The sequence below is a fragment of the Mustela nigripes genome, chromosome 3 (genome assembly GCF_022355385.1).
Source record: "Mustela nigripes isolate SB6536 chromosome 3, MUSNIG.SB6536, whole genome shotgun sequence".
Taxonomy (NCBI): Eukaryota; Metazoa; Chordata; class Mammalia; order Carnivora; family Mustelidae; genus Mustela; species Mustela nigripes.
The window spans coordinates 124,863,901-124,876,428 of NC_081559.1; the positions used below are offsets into that span (position 1 = coordinate 124,863,901).

Here is a 12,528-nt window from a genome sequence, read left to right on the forward strand (position 1 = left end):
AACTTGAAAATGGAAGAGGGGGGCGCCTAGGTGGCTCAGTGGGTTAAAGCCTCTGCCTTCGGGTCATGATCTCAGGGTCCTGGAATCGAGCCCCGCATTGGGCTCTCTGCTTGGCGGGGAGCCTGCTTCCCTTCCTCTCTCTCTGCCTGTCTCTCTGCCTGCTTGTGATCTCTGTCTGTCAAATAAATAAAAATCTAAAAATAAAGAAAGAAAGAAAGAAAAAGAAAATGGAAGAGGTTGTTTGTGGAAAGTTTAAAAAAAAAAAAAAAAAAAGGAAGACAAAACAAAAACCCAGTTTCTTAGGTCTTCAGTTTGTGAAGTCCAGACCTTGAAAACTTTCTGTGATCTATCATTTTAACAAGTACTTAATTGTGGGAAAAAATAATGAAAAATACTTCATTTCATTTGAATATAAGAGAAAGTTGATTCAAACTATTCTCCCAGATTCTCTTTCCTCTTACCTTCTTACTGACTTGAGAGATTTATCTATTTTATTTTTTTTAAGATTATTTATTTATTTCATAGAGATCACAAGTAGGCAAAGAGGCAGGCAGAGAGAGGAAAGGAAACAGTCTCCCCGCTGAGCAGAGAGCCCCGATGCGGGGCTCGATTCCATGACCCCAGGATCATGACCCGAGCCCGAGACAGAAGCCTTAACCCACTAAGCCACTCGGGAGCCCCTTTTCTATTTTCATCAAGAGCCAAATCTTAGTTTATAAGGGGCATACGCCAAAATGTTCATTTATGGTTTTCCTCTCTTTTTGTCTGTCTTGTATCTTTTCCTCTTTTTTGTCCTTTGTTTCTATTCTGACCAGCTCCACCCATGTCCAAATTATTTAGTTCCTAAATTATTTAGTCATTATGATTTTTCCTTAGTGCCTAGGAACTTTCCAAGTATTCTAGAGATGCTCACTAAGCATTCTCCAGGGTCAGCCAAGAGAGAAGGACAATGGCTTCTTCTCTCTTCCACCTCATGGACGGGGAAAGAATTGCTCCCATCTACTCTCCAGAAGAACAAGGCTGCTTCTATGCTCATTCTAAAAAAGGTGCAAGGAACTTACTCTAGCTAAAGGTGAGAGAGACAAACTCAGCATTGTCACTCAGAAGAACTGGTAGCTTCCATGGAGGTTTCTCTTCCCTCAGAACCACCCTCCCTCCACACACACACCCCCAGGACAAAACCCCATCGCCACTTGGACTGATGATTTAGGACTTGGAAGTTACTGAGGGAGTATCATCTACAATGCATCCTCAGGAATGCATGTCATAATAACTTCTTCACCCCAAGGTAGCTAGTCAGCCACAGTTGAAGTTGGAATGTTTTCAAGTCAGAATTCCCTTACTCTAGGTGAAGTCTGCAAAATTACACCGAATTAACTTCATGAATTTTCACCTACAGATGTGGCAGATTCCCTTGTCTCAAATCATGCTATTTAAAAAGGTAATTTGGATTTCTTAATTAGGTAGAGTGGGTAATAAATTAATTTGCTTAATTACAAATGTGATATCAGTTTTCTTAGTTATGCTAAAAAATGCTATTCACTAGAAATATCAGTAGGTTAGAGAAATGCCTCTCTTCTGTTTTCATTTCAGTGGTTTCGTAGAAAAGAAAAATCAATTGAGAGATCTTGAGTTACACTCAAGCAACAGAGAAAAAAAACATTTTCAAGGGATTTCTTAGTAGAAATGTTGATGTACTGGTTCTTAGCTTAGAAGAATCCATTTATGAAAATATTTTTAAAGGTCTATAAGACATCATTAAATTTAGAAGAATAGTCTTAGATGAAATCAAGGTATCAGATTGCAACATCCAGCTTCATTTATATGATTGATATTGTGCTGATCTTCAAATAAATATTTCTACAAAAGGAGAAAAGAAGTTTCCCTGAGTTATAATATGTTCTTGGGACTTACTCTCTATTTTCTTCTCCAGATGCCATTTCCAAACCCACGTAAAGTAATAATGACAAAGTCAGTTAGTCATAAGACTTTCTATTACTATGCATGCTGTTTCAGTTTACAGTTTTAAATTCATCTTCCAGTTACTTTGTACTAGTCCTGAATCTGATACATTTACAAATGATGCAATTTTTTTTTTTTTAAGACAGGCAGAGAGAGAGAGGAGGAAGCAGGCTCCCTGCTGAGCAGAGAGCCCGATGCGGGACTCGATCCCAGGACCCTGAGATCACAACCCGAGCCGAAGGCAGCGGCTTAACCCACTGAGCCACCCAGGCACCCCAAAATGATGCAATTTTTAAAATGGAACCCAACAATTCAGCCTGACTAATATCTCACCAAATAATATTTTTTAACCTAAAGAGAAATTTCCATAGTCTGGTGAAATTCTGGGATTGAAATATAAGGATATGCCCTAAGTCTGATTTTATAATGAGAATACTGCAAACAGGCTCTGCAGATCTCCACTTGAAGCTTACAAACCTTTCCCAGGAAACTTTGGGTAGTTCAATATAATTCTGGGACTGCCATGGTTCCCTGACCTATAGCTTAAGTTCAGCTTAAGGAATGCTCCATTTTAGAACAGTTTCTAGGAAACAGGAAAAAAATGAATAACCTCCAAGTGGGCTAATTTAGCACTAATATGGTCCTCACCAAATTCAGACTCAGACACAGTTGCAGAGAGTTGTTGAAATTGATAATTATGAATCCACCACCATGAAGATCTGATATGATAGGATAAATCAAAGAAGAACAGTAGATAAAAACCTGCATCTGTGCATATATAGTCTTCTCATTTACAAACTGTATCAGAGGTAACTTGGTTTTGTGTGTCATTATTGTTCGATGTCCATTCTTTAAGCACACTCAGTGGTTCCTTAGTACTTTGATAAAGTTACTGTACTCAGTGGCAAGATTCTGTAGGCACTCTGGGATGGTTTGTAGATCTGTAGAAGTTTCTCTGGTTAATAGTCAGTAAGGGTAGCACACTCATAAAGCTTGTTCTGCTCAATATCAACACTGACATCATGGTATTGAAAGGCTTTATTCTTTACAATCATAGACCTGGAGAACTTAGTGTTTACTATCATATCAGGGACAAGAGCAGAATAAATAAACCATATACTCAGCTAAATCAGAATGTTGGGCATGGTAACGCAGCCTCACTTGAGTCTGGGAGCAATGAAATTCTTTTTCTTCTGGGATAGAGCCAGCCATTCCCACTTCTATTACAACTAGTCAAAACCCTATTCTATGTACATATCCACTGATCGACTGCTGAGGCTCTCTCTCCACATGCAGGTCTTTCTTGCCCAGGAAGTGTAATAAATCAGCTTTGTCTTATAGTTGCCTTCATATCCTTATTAACGCTTGTTCTGTGAAATGTATTTGTCTGGTCAGACTTGGATGTGATTCTATTTGCCATGCAGACAAAACACTTGAAACACGAAGACATCTTAATACTAGTTTGCTCTTAAGCCAGTCTCCTAGACCTGTCTGAACCATTTCTCAAATATAAATAAAGGTTCATATTCAAGGATTATTGTTAGGACTAAATAGATTTTTTAAAAAGCAAAAACATGTTGTAAATTAAATAATATTCACTTACTTGTGGAGCATAAGGAGTAACATGGAGGACATGGGGAGATGGAGAGAAGTCAGTTGGGAGAAATTGGAGGGAGAGACAAACCATTGAGAGACTGTGGACTCTGAGAAACAAACTGAGGGTTTGGGAGGGGAGGGAGTGGGGGGTTGGGTGAGCCTGGTGATGGGTATTTTGGAGGGCACATATTGCATGGAGCACTGCGTGTGGTGCATGAACAGTGAATTCTGGAACACTGAAAAGAAATAAAATAAAATGAAAAAAAAGGAATGTTTACAAATGTTATTATTATAATTGTATATAGATGCATTTATTATATCCTTCCTTAGATCCCATCACAAAGAGAAAGAAAAATTAATACAGAAGTAAAGGACTTTGTAAAAATACTTAGGGATTTAAAATCCTTCCATATCACTTTTGAAGTGGATACTGTTTTTTCAAGACCCTGAAATTCATTAACTTGGAAAAAGGATATACAAAAAAAAAAAAAAAGTAACCTTTGAAAACTACCAATTTAAAAGCATCATTCACAGGGTGCCTGGGGGGCTCAGTGGGTTAAAGCCTCTGCCTTTGCCTCGGGTCATGATCCCAGGGTTCTGATATCGAGCCCTGCATCGGGCTCTCTGCTCAGCGGGGAGCCTGCTTCCTCCTCTCTCTCTCTCTGTCTGCCTTTCTGCCTACTTGTGATGTCTGTCAAATAAATAAATAAAATCTTTAAAAAGTTTTTTTAAAAAGCATTATTCACTATATTAAGTTTATATTATAAATATATAATAATTAAATATATATAAATTATATATTAATATATATAAATATATAATAATTAAAAACATTATTTGCCTGCCCACATCATACTAGATGTTGGAGTGAATATATAAATACGCATACAAGACAGCTCCTAATATCAAATAATATACAAAAGATTTAAGCAGATAAAATCAATGCATACAAAATAGAGGATAGTATAATACTAAATGCCATGATCCAGACTGTGATGCAGACATGTGAGTTTTAATAAACTATTATAAGTTAAAACAAAACAAAACAAAAAAGGCATTCTTTGGCCCTCTTTTAAAACAGGAGAATCTCAGTAAGAAAGAAAGGAAGAAATTCATCAGACTAAAATTAATATGTCATGAATCAGCCTGAAGGTATTATCAGTTACATACCATAGGAAATTACACTGTGGTTTATTTTATAATTATTTTTGTCATTAAAAAATTATTGATATACAGGTGCCTGGGTGGCTCAGTCAGTTAAGCATCTGCCTTCCACTCAGGTCATGACTCCAGTCAGGCTCGGGGCTCAGTGACCCTCTCCCTTTACCCTTCCCCTGTGCTCTTGGTTTCTCTCATTGACTCTCTCTCAAATAAACAAAATCTAAAAATAATCATCGCTATGGTTCACAAAGTACTCTTTAGAAATAAAATCTAAATGATTTGCTTAACAAAAGGAGGAATTAAACAACGAAAAATACTGAGGACTAACAGCATTACATCATTACCTCCCAGGGGACAACTTTTCTGTAGTCACCTTAAAAATCGTGCTAAAAGTACATTCCTTGTCCTGGAACCTAGAACTATTGAATCAGAATCGCTGGGGAGTGGGGGAATCGTTTGCATCCATCTGAAGATTTAGCAAGCACCCCAGAGATTCTGATGCAGTTAATCTAGGGAAAACCTATAGAGAAACACACCTTAAGAAATAAAATCATTGGTAGAGGACATGGCCTCTTATTACTTAAAATGTTCTTTGGTTGAAAGTTAGAAAAAATGTTTTATTAGTAGTTATAATTAGAAAGCTTTGTCAACTTTCAGAATATATATATAGATAGATATGTATATATCTATCTATATATATCTTTCTTAAACACATACATAACATTTATAAATGTTCACAACATTCAGTATCATATAGACTATAGCATGGGTCTATAATAAAATGAAAAGTAAACGTAAAAATTTTAAAACATGTTGGAAAATTTAAATTATATTTTTAAATAATTAATTTATTAAAGGCTATATCTTAAGGGGAAGTATAATGTACCCAAAATGAATGAAAGTACTATATATCAAAAATTGCAAGGCATAACTTAAGTAGTACTTAAAGATAAATTTATAGCTATAGATTCTTACCTTAGAAGAAGAGGAAGTTGAAATTTAATGAACCAAATATCAAAACTAAAATAGAGAAAAACATAAATTATTGGTCCCAAGAAAATGGAAGTCAGATAATAAAAATAAGAGCAGAAATTAAAGAACACAGCAACTGTATCATAATTAGATCAAGAAAGCCAAAAATTGTTTTTTTGAAAAGACTACAATAAAAATCTCTGCTGAAACTGATCAAGACAAAAAGAGATAGTCTGTACACAGACACAAATATGGTTAACAGTGAAGGCAGGATACAAGGGAACACTCTGAATCTCATTTCATTAGACTAAAATTATCTTGATGCCAAAAGTATATGAGAAAAGCAAATAAAAATTAAATTATAAACCAATTCATTCATGTGCATAGACTCAGGAATATCTTCTAGCTAAATCAATCCAAGCAATATATGTGAAAGTACAATCAATTGTATCAAAACACTATCTTTCAGGAATTCAAGGTTAGTTTAACATTAGAACATTTGCTCAAATAATTGAGCACACATGTTAGTAGATTAAGATAACAAAACCATAATATTTTTAATATTTTCAATAGAATCAGAAAAAATTATTTGATGAAACTCAACTTATTTATAATAAAAATCTAAACTCAACAAATTAGAAATAGGAGATAATACACACTAACAATTGACAACAAAGACTATATTAACGATCAAATGGTAGTAAGCAGGAACACAACAGTGGTGTCTTATACCATCATTTCCAAGAAACATTTTTGTGGAGACCCTAAAATTCAGGTCTTTATACATTGCACAAGAGACTTCCAAGTGTCACCATTGCCATAGTTCCAAACATCAAGTGTCACCTGGTGCAGAGCTAACACTTCACACATACCTGTCTTCTGTTGGAGATGCTTTTTGTACCACAGCCTCCACAATAGTAACTCAAGTTTATAAGCATTTAAGTGCAAGCATCAGTTCAAAAAGATCTCTGTGCATCGAAGCTGAACCAAGTCTTTAAAGAATCAAGGACACCTGAGGCATGACATGATTCCTTTTTTCGTTTATCCTAGAATTTTTATTTATTTATTTTTGCAAGACACACACACACACAGAGAGAGAGAGAGAGAGCACAAGTTGGGGAGTGATAGAAGGAGAATGGATCCCACATGACCTGAGCCAAAGGCAAATATTTAACCGACTGGGGCACCCAGGCACCCATGACATGATTCTTCAACAGAAGTTAAGGGCGACCTGCAGTCACTGATCAAAGGAGAGGCTCCTTAAATCTCCACAATCGTAAAATCTGTGAGGTCCAGATGATCCCAACTGAGGAAATTCTTTATTCATTGTGCTTCTCTAAAAAAACTTCATCAATAGCTTCTGGCATCTCTCCATTTCTGATTTCTGAAGTGGAATCTTGTTCTGCAATAAATTATCACAAATATGGGGCTATAGCTCAGTGGTAGAGCATTTGACTGCAAATTATCACAAATATGGTGGATTAAAAAAACAGGAATGTATTCCTTCATAGTCCTAGAGTCTAGAAGTCCAAAATCATTTTCACTGGGCCAAAATCAAGATGTCAGCAAAGACTTGCTCCCTGCAGAGGCTCTAGGGAAGTACTCTTCCTTGCCTCCTCCTGCTTCTAAAGGCTGCTGTCATTCCTTGCTTGTGCCACATCACTCCCATCATGGTCACATTGCTTTCCATCTTCGAAGAATGTCATCTTCCCACCCCTGTCTCTTAGAAAGACACTTGAGACTGAATTTCGGGCCCACCTAGATAGTCTAGGATAATGTCCCCCATGTCGAGAACTCTAACTTAATCATATGCGCAAAATTCTTTTCTCATATAAGGTAATATTTGCACATTCCAGGATTAGGACTTGATATCTCTGAGTGGCCATTATTTAGCTCATGACACAAAGTGACCCGTCCTTATGGGGAACATCTGGAGGCCCTGAAGGTAGCAGTCTCTATATACCCTGGCAGGGCTCCACTCAAATTTATACCTACAATGGCTATCCTCAAACAGGTGGCAATATTAAGTTCTGCCTTTGCAGGCCAAGAAGTGACAATGCCTGCAGCTGCCATCATAGTAACAGATAGCCACAAGCTTGCAGTTGCTGGCTTAAATTTTAATTTAACAGCACATCAGTATGCTCAAAATTAAGGGCACTTGCCCACTGGCTAACACAGACCTTGCTATATAACAAAAAGCCACTAAGTAGGTATTTAAGTTGAGCCAAAAATACCGTAAAGATATTTGTCAAGGAGATTAGATTTGGAGAAAATGTTCATTACAGTAAAAACTGTAGAAAGAATAATAAAATATTTGTGCTTTAGCAAGGGTTTTTTGGTTACAAGGGACAGAAATCTACTCAAAAAAAGAGGACTGGGGGTGGGGTTACTGTAAGAATGTGCACGGTGTACACAGTGGCACCCAAAGCCGTTCCTCTTTAATCCTTTCTCAGGCCCCATTCATTTGCCTTTGTTTCTTTACATTCACCATGCGTTTGCCCAGATATACCCACTTACTCAGTTTGAGTGGAACCCATGATGGCCACCCCCCTCGGCTTGCCTCTCGATAACTTTTGGCAATTTCTTTCTGAGTGTCTTACTTCAGAAGGCAAAACACCTGATTTCTCCAGCTTTTGTGAACTAGAGCTACACTCAGAGGTTATGGATTGGCTGACCTTGAAGCCCTTGTCAATTCCCACCCAAGGGCAGAGTGGGCAAAGGATTAAGGCAGGGTCATGTGCTCAAAAACACACCACCTGGGGTAGAAGGGGCTATATGAGGACACATCTCCCCACCCTAAACTTTAGGCAGGCACCCTAAACTATATCAGCCATGATCTCCTGTTGAAAATCTAGATCATTAAAATTCAAATGACTTCTCATGAAACCAGCATAAATGTAAAGGTTAAAAATCTTAAAAAGCAAAATATACCATCTGGTTGTTATATTATAGGCATTTACTGGGGAATGGATTTTTTAAATATAAGTATGCTCAAAATCTAATGTCACATTCACAGTATTGCACTATTCCCTCTTCATCTCTACTGCTTCTAAACCTTCAGTACATTTACTAAAAGTTCTCTTACCTATAACCTTACCTTCCAATTTCTCTTTATTTCCCCTCTGTTGTCACTTAGACCTTTGGGACTAACAGGATAGCTGAGCTCTATGGGACTCAGATCCCAAACAAGCTACACTCTTTATCCCTTACCTATCTGTTTCAAAGATGCCAAGCTTTCTGCTCTGTGGGAAAACTGTTCTTAAATCCTGAAGACATGAATGAAAAGAGAAACTAGCATAGAGTTAAAAATTCCAAACCAGACCAGCACCGAAGAGATTGTTTTGCTAGTTCCTGAAAAAATGTGATGTCAATTGTGGTGAAGATCTACTTAGAGATACCCTGCCTCATATACTGAGTCCCACTATGAATTGAGAATGGTGCAAAGCACTGGATTAGGACAGGACATCCCTGGACTTGAAGAACTCCCCTTAGCAATTGAAAGCGAAATGGACCAAGTGATCACAATCTAACATTCAGGCAGAAGAAGAGGTTTGTACGTAGTGACAACTAGAAGGATCTGGAAACATAGTCTCGCGTATTCAGGAAAGGTTCCACCACACCAGTATCATGTTTCGTATATGAAGCAGATGGGAGAATTCCCCAGGCAGACAAAAGAGAAGGGGAAACAGTGGTACGAAGATAAATATGTGCAGAAGTCTCTGTTTGTATAAAAACACCGAAGCCTAGTGGTGTCGAACACAGTGGCTGGAATTTTCAGAATGTGTGACAAGAGAAGGGTAGGACGTGAGACAAGAAGCATAAACTGAAGCCACGTGGTGAAGAATCTGGATCGACCGCAAAAAAATATGGATGTATCCATAGGTCACTGGAAGACACAGAAGGGTCTGAGATAGAAGAGAGAGATGATCAGATTTGGGAGAGACAAGACAAGGGCAAGAGTAAGTTAAAATGGGGAAGACTCTGCTGGTGGGAACTCATTTGGAACACCTTCATAAGAATCCAAGTGGGGACTTAGGGGAGCCTGAAACAAGGTTCAGAAATGGTAGGAAGGGGGGCATTTCAAAGGTGGGGTCCATTGCGGTGTTCACAGTGAGTGAGAAGAGAACCCGGATGTCTTCCATCAACCCCAGATTTCTGGTGCGATTCAGAAGTGAGGACAATGCTATCAATGAACTGCTTATGAGAGAAAGAACAGAGTTGGAATAGGTTTGGAAAGTTGGGGTTGAGAAAGGGGCTGGGTGAGGATGGAGACGGAAATGTACCAAAGGTGAACTTCAAAGGATTGGCTAACATTTAAATAAGACAAAACAACGCCATGACTACACGAAAAGCTACAGAATTGTACATTTGAAATGGGTGACTTTTATGGTATTTAAATTACCTCTCAGTAAAGCTGTTAAACAACAAAAAGGCCAGAGAGAAAGGATTCACAAAAATGACTGAGAATTTCAAGGAGTAGAAGGTAAATATTCTTCAGACTTTTCCTTGCTTTTCTTATTCTATTACTTTTTTTTTTCTCACTTTACCATTCCTTGTTCAGCTTCCAACCTCAAGCTGCCTGTTTCATAATCCCCACAAGAAAGGGCCTACCATTCCTTTTAATGGACCCAAATTCTGATGACTCCAAGTCAGTAGTAAATTCACACATGCTGGTAGTAAATTCACATATTCACATTTCTCATAAAGGGCACTTGTGACGGAAGAGAAACTATAATTTTTATTTGATGGAGCATGTGCAGAATGTCAGAAGAATTTAATGCACGATAATAAAGCAAAATGTTTTATTTGCTACATTTTGTAAATGATTTTGACCTTAAAATTGAAACTTTTAGCCAGATAAACCATAACCATACATAAATACTATAATATTGGCTGAGAAAAAATTCTTTATATTGGATAAATTCATAATCCTGAACATTTTTATATCAGTAATAAAGTATTTGTATGCTTACTAATATATAACAGATTGATGTGTGATCCTGAAATCATGTGATTTATTTAAACATGCTAGAAGGTGACAACCACAGGTGTTCTACCAAGAAAGAATGAGATTACTACCAAAATAGAACTGTGATTTTAAAAAGGGGGTGAGGAGCGCAAGAAGAGCCCCATTCAGAGATCCTGTTAAAATGGACATCAGGTTGTGGTTATGTCATCTTTTCTGCTCCAAACTTTCTCAAATCTTCCCATCTCATCTGGAATAAAAGCCAAACGCCTCCCACTGAGCTTCCTGGACTCCCCCCACCCCTTCCCTTCCTGACCTGGTCTCAGATTCTCTGCCCCCATGTCACATGCTCCTCAGCCTCTGGCCCTCCGTGGGTCTCGTACCTGCTGCTCCTTTGGCAAGGCTCTGACTCTTTCTCTGCCCTCTGGTCAGAACCTCTTGAGCTAGATAACCACCTTGAGCTAGAAAGCTCTCACCTCCTCAGATCTTCCTGATCTTGGTCCTGGACCTCCCTATCCTCCACCTTTGCTCTATATTTCCCCATAGCACTGGTCCCTAAAATGACCATGTTCCTTTTATTTGGTTTTCCTGCCCCCTTTTCCACACTTAACAATGGCTCCACGTAAGCAGACCTTTGTCTATTTTGTTTGCTCACGTGTCATCAGCACCCGTAAGAATACCAGGCACATAATAAGCTGTCCATAAATATTTTTGAATGAATGAAAGAATCTATTCCTTGAAGTTTGGGCGATACATATTTATCCAGTAAGTATTCTAGAAATCAATACACTCTCCACGACTAAAGAAGATTTTTCTCGTTAACATATATTAAGAAGTACAAGGTATTTCCAAAGAGGATTTCACCTCTTTGAAGTGCTGAGAATCCAGTATGAATCTTAAGGATTTAAAATGATACACATCCTTTAAAGGAATTAAGCATGTGCCAACATGTGTTTAGCCCATCCTGTGGTCCACTGCTGGTCACATCTGCTTATGTATCAAGTATCTATAAGAAGCCAACGCATACAGTGAGTAAGGCCAAAATTCTATGTATATTTCTGTATCCAAATAATTTTTAGAAAATAATCTTCATGAAGTTTCTTGAATTCTTTTGCGTGTGTGTGTGTGTGTGCTTTCTTTAAATATATTTTATGTTTATTCCTGTGTGTTGTATTTTTTATATTGGTTGATTGTTAACTCTGGGTACAGAGAATATTTATCTTTCTTTTTTCTTGGTATCACTTCCCCAAGTTTTATCCCATAGATTAAAGAAAGCCCATGATACATATTGCTGAATGGTCGAAAGCACATAAAGGCGAGACTAAGGAAGTACTGCATGCGAACACTGTTGGCATGGTCCTCAAACTATCAATTTGATTTTCTTACATTCATTTTGTCCAGAGCTTCGTAGAGCTCTGCCCTGATTAAGTAAATAAAGAAAAAAATAATTGGAAATATTCGGCATTGATACTGTTTGAAAAAATAACTCCCATGAGAGATCAGAAAACACACACACGCACATTTTAATGAGATCTTCTATTTCAGAGTCTAAGGAACATCTGGTTCATTTGGTGATATATATCATAATGTTAAGAACATAGAGTGGCTAAAGCCCAAGAGAATAAAGTGTGGTGGAAAATATATTCAGTGTTATTGGAAATGCGATGCGTTTTATTGCAAAACAGTAAAGATTTATGACCGAGTCAGGAGGGTTAGCAGTACAGTTTTTTCATTTCTCTTTAATAAATAAATTATGTTAATAATATGTTAATAATAGCTTTAAAAAACATCAGCAAGGTACACTATAATTTTTAAGTTACATAATAAAACAGTGACGAGAAAAATGTTTCTCCAATTAAAATTTCTATTTT

The 12,528-nt window shown here is 37.4% G+C and overlaps 1 long non-coding RNA gene across 1 annotated transcript in view; it reads right to left on the reverse strand.

Moving 5' to 3' along the window:
- Positions 1–6,731: 6,731 nt before the first annotated feature.
- The window catches only part of LOC132014030 (uncharacterized), a 34,843-nt gene continuing 29,046 nt past the window's right edge, over positions 6,732–12,528 (reverse strand). Inside the window, exon 4 of the long non-coding RNA XR_009403189.1 lies at positions 6,732–7,093. This is a non-coding gene — a long non-coding RNA (uncharacterized LOC132014030). The remainder of the gene's footprint in view (positions 7,094–12,528) is intronic.